Source organism: Lycorma delicatula, chromosome 11 (assembly GCF_047948215.1).
Source record: "Lycorma delicatula isolate Av1 chromosome 11, ASM4794821v1, whole genome shotgun sequence".
Taxonomy (NCBI): domain Eukaryota; kingdom Metazoa; phylum Arthropoda; class Insecta; order Hemiptera; family Fulgoridae; genus Lycorma; species Lycorma delicatula.
In genome coordinates, this window is record NC_134465.1 from 23389169 (window position 1) to 23396612 (window position 7444).

A 7444-nucleotide genomic window follows, 5' to 3' on the forward strand; every position below is an offset into this window, starting at 1 on the left:
ACAGGAATGTGATTGACATCTATTTAACGTTACCCTAGAAGCGATATTTTAAACAGTTTATTGACAAAAATTACGGTGGTATTTTCAATATAATAATATTCAACACTGCTAATAACAGACAAATTAATAGTAATTACGAAAAGGTAGTATTAAAATACTTCATACTATTTAATCACATCATCATGAGTTTATTGTATTATAATATCTGTACAAATATTAGTAAATTAAAAATAAAACTCTATAGGTGTGCTTTTTAAGTATTCGCATTTTAGTAAAAAATTTTAAAAGTAATACTGGGACCTTTTTTTTGGTAGGGGGTTAGAATGAAAATTTCATGTGTCGTCTGTATAAATTTTTTAACAGAGTTTTAATTTTCAGAATATATGTTAAAGAAGTTTATGACGAAATAGAGAAATTAATTGATTTTACGGCAAATATTCAGGATAAAGGAATGAAAGAAGCTTTAAAAGATTTTTTTAAAGTGGCACTTTTCGTGTAAGTATAGTTTTCATCAATAAGAGTCAATGAAATGATAGCTAATCGATTAAAAATGTTTAAATTTTACTTATCCTTAGAAAGCTATTTTCAAATTTAGTTATTAAATTTATTGTATAGCTGTTAACAGTGTAACAGTTAGTTTTTTAATGATATTTATAATGGTTATTAAAGTGTTAACAAATAATAATTATAATTATTAATAAATATAAATAAATAATTACTAAATGTAATTAATGGGGTATTATTTTTCAAGCGGATACATTTCTTAACTTTCATTTTCTGAATTACTGGTTTTTTTTGTCTTCAGTAATTTGACTGGTTTGATGCTGCTGTCAAAGATTCCCTATCTAGTGCTAGTCATTTCATTTCGGTATACCCCTACATCCTACATCCCTAACAATTTTTTTTTCTTTTATTTCTTTCACTTTTACAGAATTAATAATTAATGGAGTAATCCTAATACTAATTATAATATTACTTAACTTAATTTAACATACTTAATTTAACATTGTTTTATAATACAATTTAATATTTGTTACTTAACTTAACTTAATTATACTTAATTTATATTATTTATAAAAGATGAAAGATTAGGTGTCTACAAGGGTCTTGCCCGTTTTGTGGCACCAACCCTTTTCTATTAATCATTTTAGTTAGAGTAAGGGGAAAAGTAAACGGTTTTATCTTATATAGGAGGATTAGTTTTAGTTCAATTCATAATTTACTCTGGTGGAAACTCATCTTTTCTGCAGTTAAGTATAGAGAAGATCAATCGTCGTCAAATATTTATGTCTACTAATAAACCTTTCATCCACTGCTACTCGTTAAGTTATATATGTAAAAAATCTATTACTACGTTAAGACCAATAGTATAAAGCATTATAATTAATTATATATGTAATCATAAACCATGTAATTACATGGAACGTACTTTCAGTCATCAATATTAATTAGCCATCGTCTTAGTAGCTTTAAGAAAGTGTTTAGGTTCCTGCTGGTCTTTATATGATTAGGAAGTATGTTATACAATCTGGGAGCATAACTTGAAAATAACTTCATATAACTCGTTTTATTTGCTCTGGGGACATACACATTCCTTTTACTTCTAAGTTCGTACTCGGTTATCGTACTATCTCTATGACCGCTTCTGATAAAGAAAATTTTCATTACTTTATAAACATATAAATAACGTAGCGGTAATATAGACAATTCCCTAAATATTGGCAAAGAATGATCCGTAGTTCTCTTTTTCTTTATCATTCTAACGAATCTTTTTTGGATTTTAATTATTTGTTTTTCATATTCCAAACGTTGCATGCCTGCACAATTTGTTCCTTCTACCTGTTCCTCCAATATTAAAGCGACTATTTCAAGATGCCTTAATATGTGGCCTATAAGTCTATCTCTTCTTTTAACTATATTTTTCCATAACCTTGTCTACATTAATTTACCGCAACACCTCTTCATTCGTCACTTTATCCACCCGTCTTTTCCTGACGTTTAAATTTATTTTTTGATGTAAACAAGTTATATTTTTGACTGAAGGCTCTTTTCGTCTGTGCTAATGCAATTAAACATTACAGACAGAAAAAAAATTCTGTCGTCGTAGTAATTATATTTCAACCTGTCTAATATAATAGCTATATGGCTGTTTACAAGTAATTAATCTAATATTTTGTAATATTTGTAATCTAATATTTATTACAATATTTTTCTTCTCCAGATTTTCCCATTTTTTATCGAGAAATTAAAATAAAATAAAATTTTATTGTTATTTCTTTTTAACCCTTTAAATTAATAATTTCAAAAAATTATTTTCTTACTGTGCACTCACACCAAAGGAAAAATATTTTTAAAAATGTACATCAATTTATCTCAATAGCTTTGTCGGGCATTGATTATGAATTACTCACATGTTCTTTTATGTATATCTGCGTAGAATTTCACGCTTTCGTAAAGGTTTATATTCAAAATTTGATTGGAAGTTTTAAATACCAATCAATCCATCAATATGTATATAATAATCAATCCATATTTGGTCTTTATAGTTTAATGGATATTTATTTGAAAATTTATAAATAATATTACAAGCATTTTTAAAAACTTGCCTTATACTTTTTAGACATATTTTTATACAAATTAATGTCATACATTGCATGAGTTTAATTAGTAGGTTAATTTGGATTTTCAAAACCCCCTGCATAGCCGTTTTACAGACTTTGCAATTTTTTACACCCGCACCAATAACCCCCGTACTTGCAAAAGTAATGGTGGAATATGGTATTGTCACCCGACCTTAACTGCGCCAAATTTCATCAATAGGCCATGTCAGGAAGTATGTTAAATTAAGGATGCAAGATTTGAGGACAAAGTTTTAAAAAAAATTGAAAATACATTATGAGCTAAAATAAAGCAAGTAAAAATAATTATTATTGAATTACGTATTTATTCCTTGAAAGATGGATGATATGAAAAAACTACTGGTCTAAATGTTTTCAAACTGGGGGACAAAAATGAGGAAAATTAATTTTTAGAATATTAATTTACAGTAAATGTATATATTTTTTAGATTATTTTATACCGAGCTAAAAGGTAGAAATAGTAAAAGGTAGGTTTTTGAAAATTAATTTTAACTAATATTTGGTATAGGTTTACAGAAGAATTCTAGAATTCGTATTCTTAGAATTCTAGAATTCTTCTCAAATTAAGAGACGACAAAACGTTTTTTCATTGTTTTACTTAGCTAGTTCATTTAAATTGTAATTTTTTGGGGAAAAATATAATACGGTTTGTGTAATTGGAACAGAATAAATTATAATCTACATGTGCGTGTATATGGCCGTTCACTTGAGAATATAAAAATAAAACCGTTTTTGAATACCAAATAATTAATAATTTAACCTTATTTTTCAGGTATCCAAGCATACCTGATACTACTGGATTGTAAGTAAAAGTTGCTCATTTATTTATTATATTGATTTTTTTTTTACCCCCAATGGATTGTTAGTTAGGGTGTAAGTACCTCTGTTTTCTTGACCTTTTTAAATAAATGTTGGTATTACTTTCGATTGCGTGGTAAGAGTGTGAGGGTAAATGTGATCTTTTTTTACGTTTCTGGCATGAAGATTACGAAAAAACCACTTATTTAAAATGGGATTTCCTTATATGTATATATATTTTATAAAAAATGACATAAAACTATCAAATAATTTTTTTAAAACAAATTTACTTTGTGAATTGCAAATTGAATGAAGCAGTAAGTAGTAATTCTAGTTAATACTAAATCCTAGTAAATGTTCAGTAAAAAACTAGTTAGTTAATTAAGTTTACCAACTAGTAAATTGCTCCTGCATATGCTCTTTCTTCTCCGGTTATAAATATAAATTCGCATGTAACCGATTTTGAATTCAGTCGATGCCGTTCCAGGCGAGCCAGTTTCGTGTCGCTTTTAATTTAGATGGAATAATTTTAATTTCGTTTAATTTAGTGTTCACTATTCTCCATTCATTACTTCACACGGTTTTGAGTGTCATGTAAGACGGTTTTTAACGTCTGCCACTCGAATAGGAATCATGTCTGTCTTGTGGAAAAATGTTGCCATTCTGGCAACTTTGTCTGAGTTTTCATTTACTGAGATACCAGCATGCTCTGGAATCAATACAAATCTACATCGCTCTCCGACGGACATGCTCAGTGTTCTTGTTCGGAATAGCAGTAAATGCGTTTAAAATATCGGAATATGTAAGCACTCTTCTTCCCAGAAATTTTCTACGTAGTGAAGAGCTTGCTGTATTGCATTGAACGCTACTGTGTAAACAATTGATCTATCTTGAAGTTTTCACGAAAGAGCTTCTCCTGTTGATCATCCAACACCGTATTAAGTTTCGAAACAGCAGTAAAATCTTTCATATATTTCTCAAAGGTAATGAATATTCTCGAAAATACCTGTTGATAAGTGCTGGTTTCTATTTTATTTTTCCATAAGAGAGATGTAATTTTGTGCTTATAGATGTCAAAGGCTACGGTGGTATTTTTCTTGTAGAAATTGTAAATGTATCCGGCAAAGAAATTTCTAGTTTTATTTTTAACTCGCTGTTAATATACTGTAATCTAGATACCGTATTCCGGCTGGTCTAGAATAGGTAGAGGGTGTTCATATAAAGCAGCCAAAGGATTATTTTTAATTGTTTCAATAGTTTATATGAATATGAAAGTCCCATATATTTGCTGCATATCTTAATATTAAGATCTCTCTTCTATTATGTATGGGATTGTGCCGGCTTCAGACGATAAACTAATCACTAATCGTTAAAGTTACTATTGTTATTTATTAATGTTGTTTTACCTGAAATATTTTTATTATTAAACGATTTGCTGATAAATTTAATATTATATCTCTTTATATTTGCAATGTTTTTTATAGATTCCAATTTTTGTTAATAATAATAAAATACTTGATAAATAAGAGAATACGATATAAGCAAATATAAAAATAAGTAGACTTATTAATAAGCAAATTGAATATGATATGTTGTACAATGTTTAAATTAATAGACCTTCTGAATGATTTATAATTTGATAAATTCTATTCGTTATCTTTCCATTATAGATGTAAATAATTTTAAATATGAAACTAGTAAATACATACTAAGATTTTAAAACAATTTTTTACTGTATGTTTTTAGACATACAGTTTAAAATTAAATATATTGTACTCTCAAAGCGCTACAGATAGATGAATATTCTTACCTTTTATTGAACTGTATCTGCTGTAGTTAAATAATTCAAAAAATAAATAAATATATACACAGAGTGTTTCTAAAATGGTGGGCTGGCTGTACTTTTTCGGTTTAGTAAAACTAAACAAAAAATAAACTTAGTAAAAATGGCAATTTCTTCCTCGTTCACCACCTGTCTGCCATTTTTTTATTTTTATACAAAACTTTATATCTCCAGTTCAGGTAGAGGAATCACACTAATATTTAATAATCGTCTTTGTAATAATGTTTTAAAATGATAAAAAATCTGGACTTAAATACCTTCGCAAATTACAAAATGGCGGCCATGTTTATTTTTTAATCCGTTATATATCCGTAAGTATAAGTTTTATTAAAATTTGTTATTGCTAAAATATTAAGACTTTTATTTTGAATAAAATAAAATATTATTTTTTTTAAAATCGGTTACCAAATAACCGAGTTATGGCAGAAAATGATGTATAATTTTGTGCCTGTTTTTATGTCATCCACTCTAAATTCACTGATAAACATAATTTTTGTTTCCTAACATGCGATACATGATATTAATTTGATTTTTTGTGCTGAGAATCTTTCTACCACCCACCATCTTTGAAAAATATTTTAATTTTAATTTTAATTAAAGAATATTTTTCATTTCTCAACGTATAGTTATTATTTTAAGCTCCAACATTGTATTTTGTTACTGAATCCATTTTGACTAGTTTTGGTGTGAATAATTTTTATATAAAAAAAAAAAAATGGAGAACGAACGCCATTTTTCCTAATGATACTTTTTGTTTAGTTTTCCAAGTAGAATCAGAAACGGTATAACCAGTCCACCATTTTAGAAAGATACTGTATATGATTATGTATAAAATATCTTTTGGCTGGAAATCACAAAAATTTTAATATCTCCATATCAAAATTTCATTGAAATTTTGATATGCTGTAGTAGTGTTATTAAAGTTGTGCTTGTGAAAATTTTATGAACATTAAATGGGTCGTTCTTGAGTTTCGCTTAATGTAATGTCGGAAAATTTGAGCGCGGCAACTTAGAAGTGTGGTTCGTTACGATGCTGCATGTTAGAACGTTGACGTTTCTTTATCTGCGGCATCTATTGTTACCGATGTTATTGTCGGCGTTTTCAGGTTGCATTACCGACTTTGAGGTCATATTGTCTGGGTACGTGTTTGAGAGGGTGTAAGGAACAACATAAAATAACGAATAATCAGTCTTCTTGTGTAGAACTGCACAGGTTCTTTTTATTATTAAATATTTAAAATGTCTTATAATTAAACATAATAGTAGTTGATTTTTATAACTGAAAGTACTATGTATTCTGCTTTTACCAAATGATTGTTTTATAACCAAAACAAAAGAAACAAATTTACGTGACTTTTTCTACAAAAAAATATTCGCTTTAATTTCACATTTCCCGTTCAGATTGTTTCAGAAAAGAATGGATTTTTTGATTTTAACTAATTTATAATTTATTTATTAAGATTATGTTGTTTATTATTAAGAATAATTTATAAATGGTTTCTCTGAAAGTAGTGATATTTAATAAAAATATCTTCCTGAGTTGAAGAAAATGATGTTATCGCTTTTAGGGTTGTTTTGATATTTCATCGAATTAGAATGGCGAGGTGTAAATTTTTCTCTTCTTAATGAATAAGGCAATTACATAATAAACAATCCTCTTCTCTTTTTGTAGATGTTGTAGCACGAGAGCCTTGTCATTTATTAAACTTAAACTTAAGGATTTATTTCACGTGCGTCCTACAATCGTTCGATTATGGCATAATATTATTATATGTTTTGAGCTATTCAACCGAATTATTTAACGTTTTTTTTTTTAATTTTTTCCAGCCAGGAATTTAATACCGACGTTCTACGATTAGCTGACGAAAACGAGTAAGTAGGTGAATTCTTTAACTTTTTGTTTTTAATTCTAATTTTACAATAATAATTTTTGTACCTACCCTACTCAATGTGTATGCTGAAGTATTAGTATTTACGGAATTAATTAGGAATCCGAGCAGCAGTAGCAGTTTTATGAACCTCTCAATACATTCTCCCTCACTAATGACTGGAAAAGTAAAACATATGTACCGCTCCTTAAAAAGAATCTTATCTTCGTATAAAGCTCCATTCATCGTAATTCCAAGTAAATAACTTGACTCAAGTTTTATATGTCATATTTTTA

General features: G+C 27.8%; 1 long non-coding RNA gene across 1 annotated transcript; it reads left to right on the forward strand.

Annotated features, from left to right (window-relative positions):
- The first annotated feature begins 375 nt into the window (after nucleotides 1-375).
- On the forward strand, nucleotides 376-7136 carry LOC142332551 (uncharacterized). The gene is made up of 3 exons (XR_012758324.1): nucleotides 376-495; nucleotides 3412-3441; nucleotides 7108-7136. It is a non-coding gene; the product is annotated as an uncharacterized LOC142332551 (long non-coding RNA).
- Nucleotides 7137-7444: the final 308 nt, after the last annotated feature.